This window comes from Carassius carassius, chromosome 44 (genome assembly GCF_963082965.1).
Source record: "Carassius carassius chromosome 44, fCarCar2.1, whole genome shotgun sequence".
Classification (NCBI taxonomy): Eukaryota; Metazoa; Chordata; class Actinopteri; order Cypriniformes; family Cyprinidae; genus Carassius; species Carassius carassius.
This window is the reverse complement of record NC_081798.1, coordinates 26,956,077-26,975,878: the sequence shown is the minus strand read 5'-3', so window position 1 is coordinate 26,975,878 and position 19,802 is coordinate 26,956,077.

Below are 19,802 nucleotides of genomic sequence, written 5' to 3'. Positions count from 1 at the left end.
CAAGTATGATGGGGCTAAATCATTTAGTGCTTTATACACAAATAATAAAATCTTAAAATGGATCCTATGTTGCACTGGTAACCAATGAAGAGATGCAAGGACAAGAGAAATGCTTTTTCTTCTCTTAGTACCAGTCAGCAACCTCGCGGCTGCGTTCTGGACCAGCTGCAAGCGATTCGACGATGAATGCTTGAGACCCATATAAAGCACATTGAAGTAATCAAGTCTAGAAGTGATGAAAGCATGGGTAACTATCTCTAAATCCTTAAATGAAAGCATAGATTTTAATTTGGCTATTTGCCTTAGTTGAAAAAAGCTGTTCTTACCACAGCACTTATCTGTTTTTTAAAATTAAGATCAGTGTCAAAAATTACATCTAATGTTTTAGCAAAAGGAAGAATGTTTGATGACATATGATCTAGATTGATATTGATATCCGAGACAGCACCTGGGAGTCCAAAGACAACAATCTCAGTTTTGCTATCATTTAGTTGTAGAAAGTTTCTGCCAGTCCAACCCTTAATATCTTCAAAGCAATTAAAAAGATCAGAATAAGAGTGATCAGAACTAAGAGGAATGTAGATCTGAATATCGTCCGCATAACAATGATATGAAATATTATATTTCCTCATGATTGAACCCAAGGGGAGCATGTACAGACAAAATAAGATAGGCCCCAAGAGAGAACCCTGTGGTACCCCATAAGTGAACGATGCCGAAGGAGAGGACGAGTGTCCAATCATCACCTTAACTGATCTATCGGAGAGGTATGATGAGAACCAATCCAGTGCCGTGCCCCTAATGCCAACTTCATCCCTTAGACGATTAATAAGCATTACATGATCAACTGAATCAAATGCAGAACTAAGATCGAGTAGCATTAAAACAACAGATTTTCCAGAGTCCAAAGCACTGAGTAGATCATTTGACACCTTCAGCAGTGCAGACTCAATGCTATGATGGGCTCTGAAACCAGACTGAAATTTATCTAAAATATTGTTTTGTGAGATAAATGAAGATAACTGATTAAAAACAGTTTTCTCCAAAATTTTAGACAAGTATGGCAACTTAAAAATAGGGCGGAAATTTTTAAGATTGGTTGTGTCTAAATATGGCTTCTTAAGAAGAGGCGTGATCACTGCTTGTTTTGAGGCATATAGGAACACAGCCACAGTCTAAGGATGTGTTTATAATAGCCAATACACTAGGGCTGATAGTATCTCTGAAGGGCCAGGTGGGGACAACATCCACAGGAGAAGTGGTATTCTTAATCTTGTGCACTATATCGCCAAACTCAGAAAGGGATATTGGATCAAACCTAACATAAGGATGTTATTAACCTGAATTCATCTTTGTTACCCAAAACTAAAGTTTGATTCAGCTCAGTTTCACAAGCACTTACAATCAGATATAGTATAGAATATGTGGTATTAGGGTATGAATAATCAAGTGTGAAATCTGTCATGGAGCAGAGGTGGATCGACTCTATAGACCTGGCTCTTGTGCTGATTGGCTTGATTATTTAAACATGCTCCTCCCAAACTTAGCTAATAAAACTACTGTTACGGTAGGGCTGGAACTGGTACCTCTTCACACTGTAATAATAATAATAATAATAATAATAATAAATTCTGTAAAATTTACAGTAAAAAAACAGGCAGCTGTGGTTGCCAGAATTTTTATAAATAGGGTAGCAACATTTTAAGTTTTACATATTTAACTTAAATTTACATGTAAATACCGTAATTTCAATGACTGATTTAATGTTAATATATCAACTTATGGAAGTACTGAAATCTGTTTTGTACATTTGTAATACACTAATATCCACCAAGAATTGATGAGAAATTCACATGTTGAACCAAAGCCCATCACAAACAGTTCTTATGTACTCTGACATATAGAAGTCATTAATGCAAACACTAAACACCATCATGGTGACATACAAAACTGAAATAATGCAATAAACATTTATTTAACCACATTAGATGTAACATACAATAATGTACACAACTGATAAGAAAAAAAACTATGAAGAAACATAGTTATTTAAACAACAATTTTTTTAAACGTAACACAGGGATCTCTAGGAATGTCAATATATGGTTATTCATTGTAAATTATACATTCTTTTTCACTTCCAAAAACAGTATACAACCATAATATTACATATAATGTCCATGTAATGTAATGTAATGTAATACAGGTAATGTCCTTTTTACTGTAGCATTTTTACTGTATTTTACCATTAAAATCACGGTCATTTTTTTACAGTGCAGGAGTAGTGTTTGAGATCCCTGATAGGGAACATGATAGAGCTGTTTTAATGGTTGCCAAGTAATTACTTAAACAAAAGAAATCCCAATTCAGAGAGTACAAAAGATGTTGTGGTTGGCTAATGAGTTTTCAGTGATCACAAGGAGCTCTGTCTTCACAAGGGCATACACTGTGGGAATTTTGTCTTTCTTTCCTTTTCCTTTTTTGAGCCGAGATGAATTTCAGCTTTGTTGTGTGTCATTTAGACAAGAAAGTTTGTTCTGATCCTTTATAATATGTTGAGCGTGCTTTCACCAAGTACAACATGTTCCTGGATCAACATTCCAATCAACCAATCAGAACTGAGATATAACTTTTCAGGAAATATCTGTTTTAGGCTTACTGTCAGGATTAGGTGCTTCTACAACCTTGTTAATGAACTATCATTTCCCTCTGATTTTAGGAATCAATTATGGGTATGGTTAGGTTTAGGGGTAGGGATTGGATGAAGTCTATATTTTTGGACCACAATGTTGATCCAGGATCATGTCTTCACAGCGACCTTCTAATACAGGATTTCAAAAAAAAAAATTAACTTCAATACTTGAAATCCTCCAGAATTGTCATGATAAAATCATTATTTAAAGTTAAAGTTGTTCCAATATTTGCGCCACTGAGTGGCGTCTGTACTTCCCGGTCAGAGAGCACCTGTCCATCAAAAGCTGACTATCCAATCAGATTAGATCACTGTTAACCCCGCCCCCACGAGAGGTTTTTGTCAAAACACCAAACGAAAAACTGCGAATCGTAAGCGAAATCTGTGGCAATGAATTCAGAATCCACAATTAGTGAAAACTAATCTTTGAAAAACATTAACAAAGAATGAAGTATATATGAGGAGCCTGTTAAATTTGTGTGGCTGAGTTCATTTTTTTCATTTTCATTGTGTTTTTCTTGTTTTGTAATGGCATATTTTTGATAGTTTCTGAAAAAGTTACGTTCAGTTTTAAAAAGTTTCGTTCATTATTATTGAAACAAATGTAATTCCATAGTAATACACATAACATTTTTCTAGTCATCATAAAATGGTGAAGGCCATCATAAAAATCTAGGATTTATTTATTTTTGGATTTGTTTAGCTCACATTATCAATACAGCTTAAAACCATTTACGGAATCAGTTCTGACTTCCGAACCCAAGATTAACCATATTGATAGGCCTACTTGATACTATTGATATTTTTCTTTCTTGATTCTTGTGAGCTTTGGGGAAAAAAAAAATCTTTGTGCCTTTAGTGACTGAAATCTAGGCACACACACAAACTCCTTAGTACAGCTTGTCTTTGGGCTCCAACTGTGTATTTCCATGGTTGTAGGTGGGAGTGGGGCCTTTAAAAAAACAGCCAGAATCTCTGGCAAGCTTAAGTTTCAACAGCTCAAGCACATGTTATCGTTAGTCCACAAGCTACAGTAGTTCAGCCTCAAAGAGAGAAAGAGTAAGAGGGAGAATGGAAAATGTGTGTGCTGTTCCATGTGCTGAAATACAGAGTTGACTACCTTGCATATTTCTCTATATTTATGATTTAAAATATGCTAGCAAGAATTCATAACCTCTTATACTGTGAATGTGCAACTTCCAGCTGACCTTATCCAGATGCGAGATGAAACTTCTTAATACTTAACCCGTCCTGTTTTTATACCATTCCACCATCTGTCTCACATCTGTTCTTCAAGTGTCTCTGATCACATCTCAGGTGGAAGGTGCTACTTAATTTCCCTACTTTCCCTGGTTTGCTCAGAAGCATTTCTGGTCTGGAAATTTAAGGAAATTATTGTCGAAGATGGAAAGAGATGGAAACTTGAGTCACCAAGCTTTAAAAATCCTTGAGATGGTCATTAAAATTAAAATGCATTTTCTAGTGAATGACATTAAAAGAAAGCCCAAAAAACTGCCTTAAAGTTGCTCAGAGTTAAAGAAAGGATTCCAACCGTTGTAGACTGATAAACAATGTATATTTTAGTAAAAAAAAATGTAATTATCATTTGGGTAAAACTCATACTTTCTTTTAGAATAATATTCTCAAAACAACTTTTTCAGCCTCCACATAGTCACATTATGCAAGTTTGGTACATTCATGGCAACTGATTGTGTACAATTTTCTGCTTCCGGAAGGTCAATCCTGCTGAAAAATCCAGCATAAACCTGCATGGATATCAAGCTGGTCCATGCTGGTTAGTGCTGGTCCAAACTGGTTTATGCTGGTATAATGCTGGTTTAGGCTGGTTTATATTGGTAAGTGCTGGTTTAGCGACGGTCCAAGATGGTTTATGCAGGTATAATGCTGGTTTAGGCCGGTTTATGATGGTATGTTGCTGGTTTATACTGCTTAGTTCTGGTAAAGTGCTGGTCCAGGCTGGTTTATGCTGGTATGATGCTGGTTTAGCCTGGTTTATACCAGTTAGTTCTGGTATAGTGCTGGTCCAGGCTGGTTTATGCTGGTATGATGCTGGTTTAGCCTGGTTTATACCAGTTAGTTCTGGTATAGTGCTGGTCCAGGCTGGTTTATGCTGGCATATTGCTGGATTATACCAGTTAGTTCTGGTATAGTGCTGTTTTATGCCAGTATAGTGCTGGTTTATACTGGTTAGTGCTAGTCCAGGCTGGTTTATAATGGTATATTGCTGGTTTATACTGGTTAGTTCTGGTATAGTGCTGGTCCAGGCTGGTATAGTGCTGGTTTATACCAGTTAGTTTATACGGTATAGTGGTGGTTTATGCTGTTTAGTGCTGGTATAGTGTTGGTCAAGGCTGGTTTATGCTGGTATATTGCTGGTTTATATTGGTTAGTTCTGGTATAGTTCTGGTATATAAACCAGGTTTAGCCTGGTTTATACCGGTTAGTTCTGGCATAGTGCTGGTCCAGGCTGGTAGCATATCCATGTTGTTCTCAAGCAAAATGGAGATGGGGATGCTGCTTCACCGGCATGGGCTTTGTAGGGTTGAGTGTCAGTAGGCCAGCTGTCTGTATGCAAGTAGTGTTTTGGAGAGAAACATAGTTTTTGCTCTTTTTAACACGATGTAAAGGAAGAGCAATATAAGTGAGAAACTGAAAATAAACAAACAACAGCAAACAACAACAACCAAAGGGTGAATGTAAATGAGACTTAAGAGTTTTACGTTGTTAGACCAGGCATGCTGAGTCGGAATGACATAAAAAGTTGAATAAAAACATAAAAAGACATGCTTGTAATCAGAACAAACTTAGCTGATAGTAGATGACGATGATGATAAAGACGATCGCTGATAATGTCGTTTGAGTGATAAAGTTCCCGGTGCACAAGTGAAATGGCAGTCCAAGAAAAAATAATGATAATCCTAATTCTGGAATATCCACAAAACTTCCATGAAGCAGCATATGGGCATGTGTTTAACATGCAAAGCATGCACAAGTCCATAAGCCGCGCTGGTTAGAGCTCCACATGACTTTGTTTCATGACAAAAAAAGTCTATTAGCCATAAAAGGTCCATCTATCAAAAGAAATATACCATGCCACTATCAGCGTGCACCTCAAAACAAATCCTTAATCTTAGGACCGTTAGCTTCTGAAATGTGAGTGTGAGGAAACCATTGCTTCCTCTCTCAAACACAAGCTGATTTTTTCATTCTATCTACCTGAATAAATAGTCTAAATAATAGCTTAGCACCCCCTAATGGCGAGGGAGAAAATCACATATAAATGGAACAGAATAAGTTCAGTTACATACCCCAAGTATCAATTTGTCATAACCATGAGAAATTTTAAGACTTTGTACATGCAACGTCTCACATTTGTCAGGGTCAGATAGAAAAAAAAACAGCATAGTTCACAGGCCCTCATTTTTTCTTAACCCTAGCTGGACCCTTCCACTTGGCTGACAGCTTTGCTGTGAAGCCATCGTCAGCTTAGGATTGGGGATGAGCGCGTACCCAAACCACATCTCCCTCCTGGAAGTTGGTTTGCTTACGATGTTGATCATAATATTTCTTTTGCTAGGCTTGGGCTCGTTCAACATTATTCCTGATAATGTTGTGGGATAGGCAGGCTGATTAGGACCTGGTGGTCACTGGAGTGCCCATTCCATAGGTCCCTTGAGTTTCTGAATTCGGGGATACATTTGTCAGAGAGTCTATGGTGGGCTCCTACATAGGAGGCAATCATCATCTTCAGATTCCTATTTACTCGTTCAATGAGATTGGTCTGGAGATGATAAGCAGTTGTTAATTTTTGAATCAACATCCACTGTTTACAGACTAGTGCAAGTAACTGAGAGGTGAACTGATTGCTAGATTGGACACTAAATATGCTGGTGTTCCCCATCAAGTAAAGATCTCTTTCACCAATATTGGTGCAATTTGAGGAGTCTTTGCTGACCTGAGAGGAAACACCTCAACCCACTTGTAGCATTAATCCACAATGACCAAAAGATATTCATTCTGTTTATTACTTTTGGGAAATGAGCTCAACTCCTACCATGTAACCCGTTTACTTACTTGACACTCTTTGCAATATTTCCATACGTCCTTCCTTACTGTAGGCCAGTATTCTGTTTCCAAGAGACGAAGGAGAGTTTTGATCTTAACCAAATGTCTGCTGAGGGGATTGTCATGAGCATACTGAAGAAAGGCTTGATGGTGTACAGGAGGTATGACAAGTTTCAGTTTCTGACCTTGTTGTCCACTTGGGGCACTTCTAAACAGAAATCCATTTTCAATTACATAATATACTCTTAGTTGGATCAGGTGGTTGTGTGTGTTTGTTGATTGTAGAAATTATCTCTTGAATGTCTGGATCATTATTTTGGGCAATGGCAATTTGTGTCAGATCAATAGGCATATTGGCAGAGATTTGTGTAATTTGGCATTTGTGTAAGACCAAGGAGATTTGGTAAAGTTTCAGGATTTGGAGTTCTGGAAAGGATCTCTGGTACTACGTTACATTGGCCCTTCCTGTACTTGAGAGTAAAATGGAATCCTGGAAGGCAAATAGTCCACCTGATTAGCTGTGAAGATGGTTTGGGATGTTGGAAAGCCCATGTTAGTGCAGCATGATCGGTCACAACCTCAAATGGGTTCCCTTCTAGATAACGTCGCCATTTTTCCACGGCCCATACAACTGCTAGAAACTCTTTCTCCGATACAGAGTCTAATTATTCGGCTCCTTTCAACAATTGTGATGCATAGGCTATGACCTGTTCTATTCCTTCCATTTTTCCCAGATGGGTGCCTTTGTTAGATCTAAATTGGGTTGGTCAAATGATTGCTGGCATTGTTTGGTCCAAGTCCATGTGGAGTTCTTTTGTTATAGTGTATGTAGGGGTGCTGCTTTTTCTGAAAAAATGGGAAATGAATCTGTGGTACCACCCAGCTAATCCCAAAAATCGTTGTACATCTTTCAAAGATTGTGGTTTGGGAAACTTGCAGTTGAAACTTTAGATGGATCAGTCTTTATGCCCAAACTATGTGACCTAGAAACATAATAGACTTTTGAATGAAATTGCATTTCTTTAAGTTAAAAGAGGATGTGGCTGTGAGAAAACTCATGGAAAGGAGTCAAGGAGTAACAGAAAGTTTCAGGGACTTTGCTTTCTATTATCATGCTCTGTGTCTCAGGTGGAGAAAAAGAATGACTGAAGAGGAGATGATTCAGGCCATCCCACGTAATTGCAACCCTCGGCTGGCTAGCCTGTTAGAGGTAACCTATATACAGTACACAAACTTGTTAGAGTTGGATCATAGATTGAAAGAGACATTTGCGAGTCAAAGAAATATTGGAACCAGATGAATGTGGATGAGCAGAGAAAGAAAAATTCACGTGTCAAGAGTTGCAACGAAAAAATCCACCATCTAGCACTAAGGTAGTTCAGACTGGAAACATCAGTGTGCAATGTGATGCTCGAAATCTTACTATTCCATTGCATATTCAGGATAAACAAATTACAGCACTCATTGACACAGGTAGTACTCTATCTTTAGTGCAGTTGTGAAAAGATGAGGTCCTTTTGTCAAGCGGAAGACAACCTTTTCTTCTTGCTAATGGCCACCATCAGGCAGCTGTGGGGAAGGTAGTCTTGACCAACAAAGTGCATGATGTTCGTGTGCAGACTGAGTTTTATGTAATGAATGATGCTGACCTAGCAGTACCTGTCATTCTAGGAATGGATTTTCTCTATAACTCAGGAATGGTATTTGATTTTCGGCATGCTCAGTATACTCTAATCAGACAAGAGAATATTGCCATCATGCATTCATTCACCAGCCAGAATACCAACCAAGTAGCACCAACTTACAATTTCTACCTTGCATTGTCTCCAGCACAATACAAAGAAGAGGTTTTGCAGTCCATTCATAGTCTTACAGCTATACTGACATACAAGGACAAGTGCAGCTAGAAGCTTTGATGTTGGGTTGGCCCACAGTTTGTACCCACAATATAGGACATACCACACTGGTCAAGCAACATGTCCTGACTACTGATGAAGTGTCTGTAAGGAAAATATCATACATGGTATCTTTGGAGAAACAAACATTTAACGATGAACAGATTAATCAGTTGTTGGACAAAGACATCATACGTCCCTCTACATCTCCTAGGGCTCTGCCAATGGTGGTGGTGCCAAAAAAGGATTGTGGATCTCATTTTTGTGTTGACTATTGTGGACTTATTGCTAAGACCCCTTTGGAGTCTTATCCAATGCCTCAAATACAAGACATTCTAGAGTCCTTACATGGAGCAACCGTATTCAGCACTCTCGATCTGAAGAGTGGATACTAGCAAATAGAAATGAATCCTGACAGCATATAAAAGACAGCCTTTGTCACAACATCTGGCCTATATGAATTTCCTCATCTACCGTTCGGCCTAAAAAATGCTGCAGCTTCTTTCCAGCGGTTGATGCAGAGTGTGCTTAGAGAGTTAAAGGGCAAATGTTGCATGATATACATTGATGATGTCGTGATGTACTCCAAAAGTGAGCAAGAGCCCTTCCAACACATCCAACAGGCATTCCAGGGTCTATCCAAAGCTGGTCTCACTCTTAAGAAGGCTTGAAGAAAAGACTCCTTGAACTGCTGCCAATTGTGGATTCTTTTCTGCAGACCACTAAGCTTTTGTAGTGTGTCCTAAAACAGAAGTCAGAGACGGTATCATTTCCTCATCAGTTAATGTGCAGACAGCAAAATATTCTTCACATTGCTCAATGAATGCCAGCGGGTCTTCCTCAGAATGATTACTGAACCAAGGAAATTCAACCTTGACTGGCGGATTGTATGGACTAAATGAAATACTATCAGCAGTACTGGAATGACAGTCTTTATCAAATCTCTGGATAACAATTCTATTTATGGGCTGATGAGGAGTAGAAATTGTTGGGTTATTTGCCTGTAATTTAAGATCTACACAGTAGTATAAATGAAAACTGACGTTTTGCCTACGGTGTAAAGGCTACAGCATAGGTCTGATGTAGAAGTATAAATCAGCCTTAACTCACCAGGGATCTCAGGAGGAGGAGGAAACTGAGAGTCATCATCAGGCTCTTCTACAGTAACTCTGTCGTCCTCATCTGAATCGATGAACAAATCGCTAAAGGTGTTGATGAGGTCTTTCAGGGTTCTCTGTGTGCTCTAAAAGATGTACTGGAAAGGTCTGCCTCAAGTACTGGTACATCCCCTTCCAAACTCTACTGACTAGCCATGAGTAACTGAAATATATTTGAAACAAACCAAAAACACACTGTACATCAAGAAACAGGTCCATGTTCGGGCACCAATTATATAACCACTACTCAATTTAGGCATTAGATATATATTTAAAAGGGGGATCCAAAAAAGTTCCTTCATACGATCACCACCTTTTATAAGAAGGTTCAGAATAATCAACCGGTAATCAATGCTAAGGCACAAAAATGCAGAAAGAATGAACATACTTTATATGCAGTTTACCTCGCACAGGTGAATATGTACAAAGCTCAAAATAAACAAAAAAAGAGGCAAACTGAAAATAAGCAAAGCAAAATGGAGGAAAAAAAACAACAGCAACCAAAGAATGAATGTAAATAAGTCTTAAGAGTTTTACATTGTTAGACCAGGCATGCTGAGTCGGAACGACATAAAATATGCTTGAAATCAGAACAAACTTAGCTGATAGTAGATGACGATGCAGATAAAGACGATCGCTGATAATGTCGTTTGAGTGATAAAGTTCCCGGTGCACAAGTGAAATGGCAGTCCAAGAAAAAATAATGATAATCCAAATTCTGGAATATCCACAAAACTTCCATGAAGCAGAGTGTGGGCATGTGTTTAACATGCAAAGCATGCACAAGTCCATACGCCGCGCTGGTTAGAGCTCCACATGACTTCGTTTCATGACTAAAAAAGTCTATTAGCCATAAAAGGTCCATCTATCAAAAGAAATATACCATGCCACTATCAGCGTGCACCTCAAAACAATCTATATACACTGTGTTACAAACTAACTACATTACAATAAACATAACACATTACAAAATGAACTGTAAACAGTTACAGATTAACACAGGGAAACAAATCCTCAATCTTAGGACCGTTAGCTTCTGAAATGCGAGTGTGAGAAAAACATTGCTTCATCTCCCAAACACAAGCTGACTTCTTCTTCTTCTTAGGCATTTTTCGCGGTTGGCAAACCAACTAATAGGTGCTATAGCCCTGTCAGAATTTTTAATATCCTTAATATTTAGCCATATTTCTTTATGAAAAAACCCTGACGTCATCAATATCATCCCCACATATTGGTCTAGCCCCCCCCCCCACCCTTAGCACCGGTAGAGAGAAAATCCTGGTGCCGTGCCTGCCCTTGAAGCATCCTAGGTGTATATGACTTTCTTCTATCAGACGAATCCAATCGGAGTTATATTAAAAATTATCTTTGCTTTTTCAAACTTTAGAATGGGAGTAGGCAGGTGTTTTTATTATACAGTCCCAAAGATGTCAAATAAAGTGTATCCATAATAAAAATGTGCCTCACATGGCTCTGGGGGGTGAATAAAATTCTCCTGTAGCGTATCAATATGTTTTTGTAAGAAAAATATCCATATTTAAAATGTTATAAATACTTTTTTTCTCACTTCTGGTGACTGTCATACGTGGCAGGGGTTAGACGTACAGTATGGCGTGTGCCTCGTTTTGAGCACAGAGAACTATATTTTGCAAGCACATTACATTATATTTTTAACAGAAATTAACAATCGCAAAAACAACGTAGACGTAGACCATCCAACCCCTCGAACCGTGTCAATCTGAACTATTCCATGCGGACGGTCACTGGTGTATTTAGAGCATTCACTGCTAAATTCACATTAGTTTTTTTGCACTTTGTCTGGAGCTGAGGGGGCTGGGGGGTGGGGGGGGGGTGAATGAACAGCGCTTTCTTCCACTCTCAATACTCATGACTGAAGTGGCCTTGAGCAAGGCACTGAACCCCCAGTTGCTCCCCGGGCGCTGGATCTATAGCTGCCCACTGCTCCGGGTGTGTGTTCACGGTGTGTGTGTGTTCACTGCTCCGGGTGTGTGTGTTCACGGTGTGTGTGTTCACTGCTCCGGTCGTGTGTTCACGGTGTGTGTGTGTTCACTGCTCCGGTCGTGTGTTCACGGTGTGTGTGTGTTCACTGCTCCGGGTGTGTGTTCACAGTGTGTGTGTGTTCACTGCTCCGGTCGTGTGTTCACGGTGTGTGTGTGTTCACTGCTCCGGGTGTGTGTTCACGGTGTGTGTGTTCACTGCTCCGGGTGTGTGTTCACGGTGTGTGTGTTCACTGCTCCGGTCGTGTGTTCACGGTGTGTGTGTGTTCACTGCTCCGGTCATGTGTTCACGGTGTGTGTGTGTTCACTGCTCCGGGTGTGTGTTCACGGTGTGTGTGTGTTCACTGCTCCGGGTGTGTGTTCACGGTGTGTGTGTGTTCACTGCTCCGGGTGTGTGTTCACGGTGTGTGTGTGTTCACTGCTCCGGGTGTGTGTTCACGGTGTGTGTGTGTTCACTGCTCCGGGTGTGTGTTCACTGCTCCAGGTGTGTGTTCACGGTGTGTGTGTGTTCACTGCTCCGGGTGTGTGTTCACGGTGTGTGTGTGTTCACTGCTCCGGGTGTGTGTTCACGGTGTGTGTGTTCACTGCTCCGGGTGTGTGTTCACGGTGTGTGTGTGTGTGTGTGTTCACTGCTCTGGGTGTGTGTTCACGGTGTGTGTGTTCACTGCTCCAGGTGTGTGTTCACGGTGTGTGTGTGTTCACTGCTCCGGGTGTGTGTTCACGGTGTGTGTGTGTTCACTGCTCCGGGTGTGTGTTCACGGTGTGTGTGTGTTCACTGCTCCGGGTGTGTGTTCACGGTGTGTGTGTGTTCACTACTCTGGGTGTGTTCACGGTGTGTGTTTGTTCACTGCTCCGGGTGTGTGTTCACGGTGTGTTTGTTCACTGCTCCGGGTGTGTGTTCACGGTGTGTGTGTGTTCACTGCTCTGGGTGTGTGTTCACGGTGTGTATGTTCACTACTCCGGGTGTGTTCACGGTGTGTGTGTTCACTGCTCTGGGTGTGTGTTCACGGTGTGTGTGTTCACTGCTCCGGGTGTGTGTTCACGGTGTGTGTGTTCACTGCTCCGGGTGTGTGTTCACGGTGTGTGTGTTCACTGCTCCGGGTGTGTGTTCACGGTGTGTGTGTGTTCACTGCTCCGGGTGTGTGTTCACGGTGTGTGTGTGTTCACTGCTCCGGGTGTGTGTTCACGGTGTGTGTGTGTGTGTGTTCACTGCTCTGGGTGTGTGTTCACGGTGTGTGTGTTCACTGCTCCAGGTGTGTGTTCACGGTGTGTGTGTGTTCACTGCTCCGGGTGTGTGTTCACGGTGTGTGTGTGTTCACTGCTCCGGGTGTGTGTTCACGGTGTGTGTGTGTTCACTGCTCCGGGTGTGTGTTCACGGTGTGTGTGTGTTCACTACTCCGGGTGTGTTCACGGTGTGTGTTTGTTCACTGCTCCGGGTGTGTGTTCACGGTGTGTGTGTTCACTGCTCCGGTTGTGTGTTCACGGTGTGTGTGTGTTCACTGCTCTGGGTGTGTGTTCACGGTGTGTATGTTCACTACTCCGGGTGTGTTCACAGTGTGTGTGTTCACTGCTCTGGGTGTGTGTTCACGGTGTGTGTGTTCACTGCTCCGGGTGTGTGTTCACGGTGTGTGTGTTCACTGCTCCGGGTGTGTGTTCACGGTGTGTGTGTTCACTGCTCCGGGTGTGTGTTCACGGTGTGTGTGTGTTCACTGCTCCGGGTGTGTGTTCACGGTTTGTGTGTGTTCACTACTCCGGGTGTGTTCACGGTGTGTGTGTTCACTGCTCTGGGTGTGTGTTCACGGTGTGTGTGTGTTCACTGCTCCGGGTGTGTGTTCACGGTGTGTGTGTTCACTGCTCCGGGTGTGTGTTCACGGTGTGTGTGTTCACTGCTCCGGGTGTGTGTTCACGGTGTGTGTGTGTTCACTGCTCTGGGTGTGTGTTCACGGTGTGTGTGTTCACTGCTCCGGGTGTGTGTTCACGGTGTGTGTGTTCACTGCTCCGGGTGTGTGTTCACGGTGTGTGTGTTCACTGCTCTGGGTGTGTGTTCACGGTGTGTGTGTGTTCACTGCTCCGGGTGTGTGTTCACGGTGTGTGTGTGTTCACTTCTCCGGGTGTGTGTTCACGGTGTGTGTGTGTGTTCACTGCTCTGGGTGTGTGTTCACGGTGTGTGTGTGTTCACTGCTCTGGGTGTGTGTTCACAGTGTGTGTGTGTGTTCACTGCTCCGGGTGTGTGTTCACGGTGTGTGTGTGTTCACTGCTCCGGGTGTGTGTTCACGGTGTGTGTGTGTGTTCACTGCTTCGGGTGTGTGTTCACGGTGTGTGTGTGTTCACTGCTCCGGGTGTGTGTTCACGGTGTGTGTATGTTCACTGCTCCGGGGTGTGTGTTCACGGTGTGTGTGTGTTCACTGCTCCGGGTGTGTGTTCACGGTGTGTGTGTGTTCACTGCTTCGGGTGTGTGTTCACGGTGTGTGTGTGTTCACTGCTCCGGGTGTGTGTTCACGGTGTATGTATGTTCACTGCTCCGGGGTGTGTGTTCACGGTGTGTGTATGTTCACTGCTCTGGGTGTGTGTTCACGGTGTGTGTGTGTTCACTGCTCCGGGTGTGTGTTCACGGTGTGTGCGTGTTCACTGCTCCGGGTGTGTGTTCACGGTGTGTGTGTGTTCACTGCTCCGGGGTGTGTGTGTGTTCACTGCTCGGGGTGTGTGTTCACGGTGTGTGTGTGTTCACTGCTCCAGGTGTGTGTTCACGGTGTGTGTGTGTTCACTGCTCCAGGTGTGTGTTCACGGTGTGTGTGTGTTCACTGCCCCGGGTGTGTTCACGGTGTGTGTGTGTTCACTGCTCCAGGTGTGTGTTCACGGTGTGTGTGTGTTCACTGCTCCGGGTGTGTGTTCACGGTGTGTGTATGTTCACTACTCCGGGTGTGTTCACGGTGTGTGTGTTTTCACTGCTCCGGGTGTGTGTTCACGGTGTGTGTGTGTTCACTGCTCCGGGTGTGTGTTCACGGTGTGTGTGTTCACTGCTCCGAGTGTGTGTTCACGGTGTGTGTGTGTGTGTGTTCACTGCTCCGGGTGTGTGTTCACGGTCTGTGTGTTCACTGCTCCAGGTGTGTGTTCACGGTTTGTGTTTGTTCACTGCTCCGGGTGTGTGTTCACGGTGTGTGTGTTCACTGCTCCGGGTGTGTGTTCACGGTGTGTGTGTGTGTGTTCACTGCTCTGGGTGTGTGTTGACGGTGTGTGGGTTCACTACTCCAGGTGTGTGTTCACGGTGTGTGTGTGTTCACTGCTCCGGGTGTGTGTTCACGGTGTGTGTGTGTTCACTGCTCCGGGTGTGTGTTCACGGTGTGTGTGTTCACTGCTCCGGGTGTGTGTTCACGGTGTGTGTGTGTTCACTGCTCCGGGTGTGTGTTCACGGTGTGTGTGTGTTCACTGCTCCGGGTGTGTTCACGGTGTGTGTTTGTTCACTGCTCCGGGTGTGTGTTCACGGTGTGTGTGTTCACTGCTCCGGGTGTGTGTTCACGGTGTGTGTGTGTTCACTGCTCCGGGTGTGTGTTCACGGTGTGTGTTTGTTCACTGCTCCGGGTGTGTGTTCACGGTGTGTATGTTCACTACTCCGGGTGTGTTCACGGTGTGTGTGTTCACTGCTCTGGGTGTGTGTTCACGGTGTGTGTGTTCACTGCTCTGGGTGTGTGTTCACGGTGTGTGTGTTCACTGCTCCGGGTGTGTGTTCACGGTGTGTGTGTGTTCACTGCTCCGGGTGTGTGTTCACGGTGTGTGTGTTCACTGCTCCGGGTGTGTGTTCACGGTGTGTGTGTGTTCACTGCTCCGGGTGTGTGTTCACGGTGTGTGTGTTCACTGCTCTGGGTGTGTGTTCACGGTGTGTGTGTTCACTGCTCCAGGTGTGTGTTCACGGTGTGTGTGTGTGAATGCTCCGGGTGTGTGTTCACGGTGTGTGTGTGTTCACTGCTCTGGGTGTGTGTTCACGGTGTGTGTGTGCACTTGGATGGGTTAAATGCAGAGCACCAATTCCGAGTATTGGTTACCATACTTGGCAAATGTCACGACTTTCACTTTTTCACTTTCATTTAATTCCAACTCAAAACACCACACAGTGGAGACACCTGCTGGTCATAAAAATAACTGCAATTTTTTTCATTAAATTCCATCCATCCATCCATCATCTTCCGCTTATCCGGGGCCGGGACGCGGGGGCAACAGTCTAAGCAGAGACGCCCAGACTTCCCTCTCCCTAGACACTTCCTCCAGCTCTTCCGGGGGAACCCCGAGGCGTTCCCAGGCCAGCCTAGAGACATAGTCCCTCCAGCGTGTCCTAGGTCTTCCCCGGGGCCTCCTCCCGGTGGGACATGCCTGGAACACCTCCCTGGGAAGGCGTCCAGGGGGCATCCGAAACAGATGCCTGAGCCACCTCAGCTGACCCCTCTCGATGTGGAGGATCAGCTGCTCTATTCTGATTCGTTCGTGAACCGGATATCACAAACTGCTTTGTTTTTGAACTCTCTCACAACAGACATGGAAGAGAAACAATGATGAATAAAGTCGTAGTTTTTGCTATTTTTGGACCAAAATGTATTTTGGAACGACATGAGGGTGAGTTATTAATGACATAATTTTCATTTTTGGGTGAACTAACCCTTTAAATATCTATAAATCATGAAATAGTGTGTGTCTTTGTAATTTGTGTTCTTAATGTGTAGAACTTTTTTATTAATTAGAAACAATGAACTGTTATTGAAGAGGGCCAGGGTTTGTATCCAAGAAAGTTAAATGCATTATTATGTACAATTTTTAATTAGCCTGTGTAGACTGAGCCATCAGTAAGTTTTGGCACTGTGGGCAATAAACATTCAGTTTCTCAAATATAAATGTAATGCTTTTAACAGTTAATCGTTTTAACCCTTGAGAAGCCTCAGTTATATTTGATTGACAGCTTGCATCCATTGTCTGACATCATCACTGTTTTGAATTTACCCAAATTAGTTTCATATTGAAGCCTTTTGCTTTCTTCTATGTCTAGCATTTTTAACATACATGTTGAGAAAAGTTTGTGTTCTTTGGATAAAGTAGAAATAACAACAGCAACACAACTCTTACAAAATTCAATGCAAGCCGCTAGGCTACAATTGCTCTTTCTGAAATGATGGTATCTGCTTCAACTCTTCCAATGATTTCTGCTCTCTCTATCATGGCCTGTCTCTGGTGCAACAATGTTTTCTACTACAGGAGTACTGTAGGTATACTAAATATTCCTTTAATATCTCTAACATCAGTAATGAAAAGGGGATTTTTTTTCTTTAGCATGGAAAGATTATTCCTCGACAGAAAAATGCAGCACTGTGTTTTAATGGTGCTAATAGTTTACTATTATTAAAACATTACTTAAACATAGTTGCTACCAGTTTTTAGTAAAGTGTTTGAAATGCTTTAAGAAGAATAATGTATTCTCTGATTTTCAGCATGCATCTTGAGAAGGACATTCAGCAGAAACAGCATTAACACCGATGATTGCTGTACAGACTGATGACTATAACTTAGTCAGAGAAGTATTGATAGACTAGCTTCTGATGTATAGCATCAGATTATTGCTGGAAACATTTAAATGTTATAAATTTATTTAGCCTATACTGTACATTGGTTTAAAATGTATCTGACTAATAGGAGACAATGTGTATTTTATAATGAAAGTTATTCATTAGTGCAAGAGTCGCAATGAAACATTTCTATTTTTACCAATTATCTTCTTCTGGTTTTAAAGCAAGGACAGTTATGTACGCAGATGACACAACATCAACTGAAAAATAGTCTTCTGTTTTGGAAGAGGAATTGGTTCTTACTCAGTCTACTGTCCAGCAGTGTGGTTCAGTACATCACTTCGAATAGAGATGCACGACTTACTCTAAACTGCGATAAAAGGGCTAATATTGTGAGAATAAACAAAAGTTTAGGGTGGTCACTTGTGAAGGATAGACCTTTATCACAGTCTGCGTGTCGTCACATCCAGCTCTGATTAGAAGCGTAAGGACATTTCCGTGAACACAGGACACAGTTATGTGAAGAATTGGCTATACACAGACAGTATGGAGCACACACTCCTGTTTAAGTCTCGAAATACACACCAGGATATAGTGACTAAATATTCCTTCGTTTCATAATACTCCATTAATTGTTGTAAACTGAGATTGGTGTCTTCAGAAGTCTTGTATGTGCTGAATTCTACATAAATAATCAAATAAAGCTAATAATAAATAAACAATGTGGTGTTATAGGCAGTCATTGATAGAGGCTGCAGCGGAAGCTTTCCAAACGCAGCAGTGTGATAAAGGTCTATAGGAAAACTAGTTATTTGCTTTGTTTTGCCCTAATGGAACGCTAACTTAATTTTTGTATATCAAGTATAGCATTTAGTATCTTAGTATTACAAAGATCTTGAATCAGGCAAAAACCATACTCCTTACCATGGTTTTATTGCTTCTTTAACAACAACGATAAAACATAAATAAATAATTTAAGTAGCCATTGACAATGGTGTCATTAATAATAAAAGCTGTAAAGCCGTATTTCCACAGTGTGAGTGGGTTAGGGTGGAGCTGTGTGGACTGAAACGCTTGTACAGCTGACCCTAACCTCGACACATCACTGTTTATAGCTCTAGCGGTTCAGTATGGGTTCAGTTTGACCAGAGACTTTACTGTTCACATCTAATGCTGTGTGTGTTGTGTGCTGAAGAAGTTAAAACTAAAACTGACTTCAGTACAAAGATGGTTTCATTTTAAATCCAGTGCTGATCAAAAGAAATGTGGATGCCCACTTTGGACATGGCATCTTTAGAATAATCAAAGCCTTGTCTTCAAAGCAAAGCTGTAGTCATCCGAAACGGTCAAACAGAAGCAGGATCAAGAGCGGACAGGAAGTACTCAAGGACAGTCTCTGTACAAAGATGTATATTCATTAAAAAAACTCTTGAATTTGAGTTGTTAGAGTTTGTTAATGCTTGTTTTGCATTATTTTAAATGATTGTAATTTACCTTTGGGCCTCCTTGGAAGTGTGTTGCGGAGAACCACTGGGTTATATTGTCACGCTGGGTCAGAAATAAATGAGTAATTGGGTCAAAAATGTCACCAAAATAACACAAATAGCTACAAAATTCAAGATATTGTTGGGAAAAAAGTACTTGAGATCTGTATTTTTATATCGGAACATATTACATAATTAGGCAATATCACAAGACTAAGAGAGGTTTTCACAATTTTGATATTGCTTTTATACAAACATTCAGTAAACAAAATTAAAATGTTAAAACATTACTCTCAATATCATTTATGCATTTGCAGTTTTACCAGTTATAAATGTGCAGATAAACTTGATCCCGGTCTTGTTCTTATTCTCGTCTTGGTCTCAGATTGGTCTTGACTATCACCAAGTTAGACTGTGCCCCAGGCAGGCCCTTAAAGACCTGTTCTGGGAACACTCACTGAACTGCCAGAGAAACCTTGGCTGTGTTTGGGTCATTCCCTTCAGGTGAACATGTTCTGGTCATAACAGATTACTACTCCAGACAGGAGGAGGTGATTGTGATATTCACCACTCATGGAGATAACTATTTCTGATTATTTCAGATGCATGACACTGTACTGGGCTTGAAATAACTCCCAGTAAAGCATAGTTTCATACGGCTTGTCATGTCATTGCGCCTACAGACAGGTTTTCTTCAGTACATGAGTTACATTTTACAGGAATATCTGTAAATGTTAGGAAGTCATCAAAATATGTATATGTTCTTGTCAGGTGTGGACGACGGTCTGTCACAGTCCAAGATTCAAAACGGGATGCTTTGATTTGATAAATACTTCTGATTAATCTGATTAATAAAGACCATAACAGGATGTGATGTAAAGGACTAAACAGTATCGATTATTGACATTTTTATAACCATTTTTA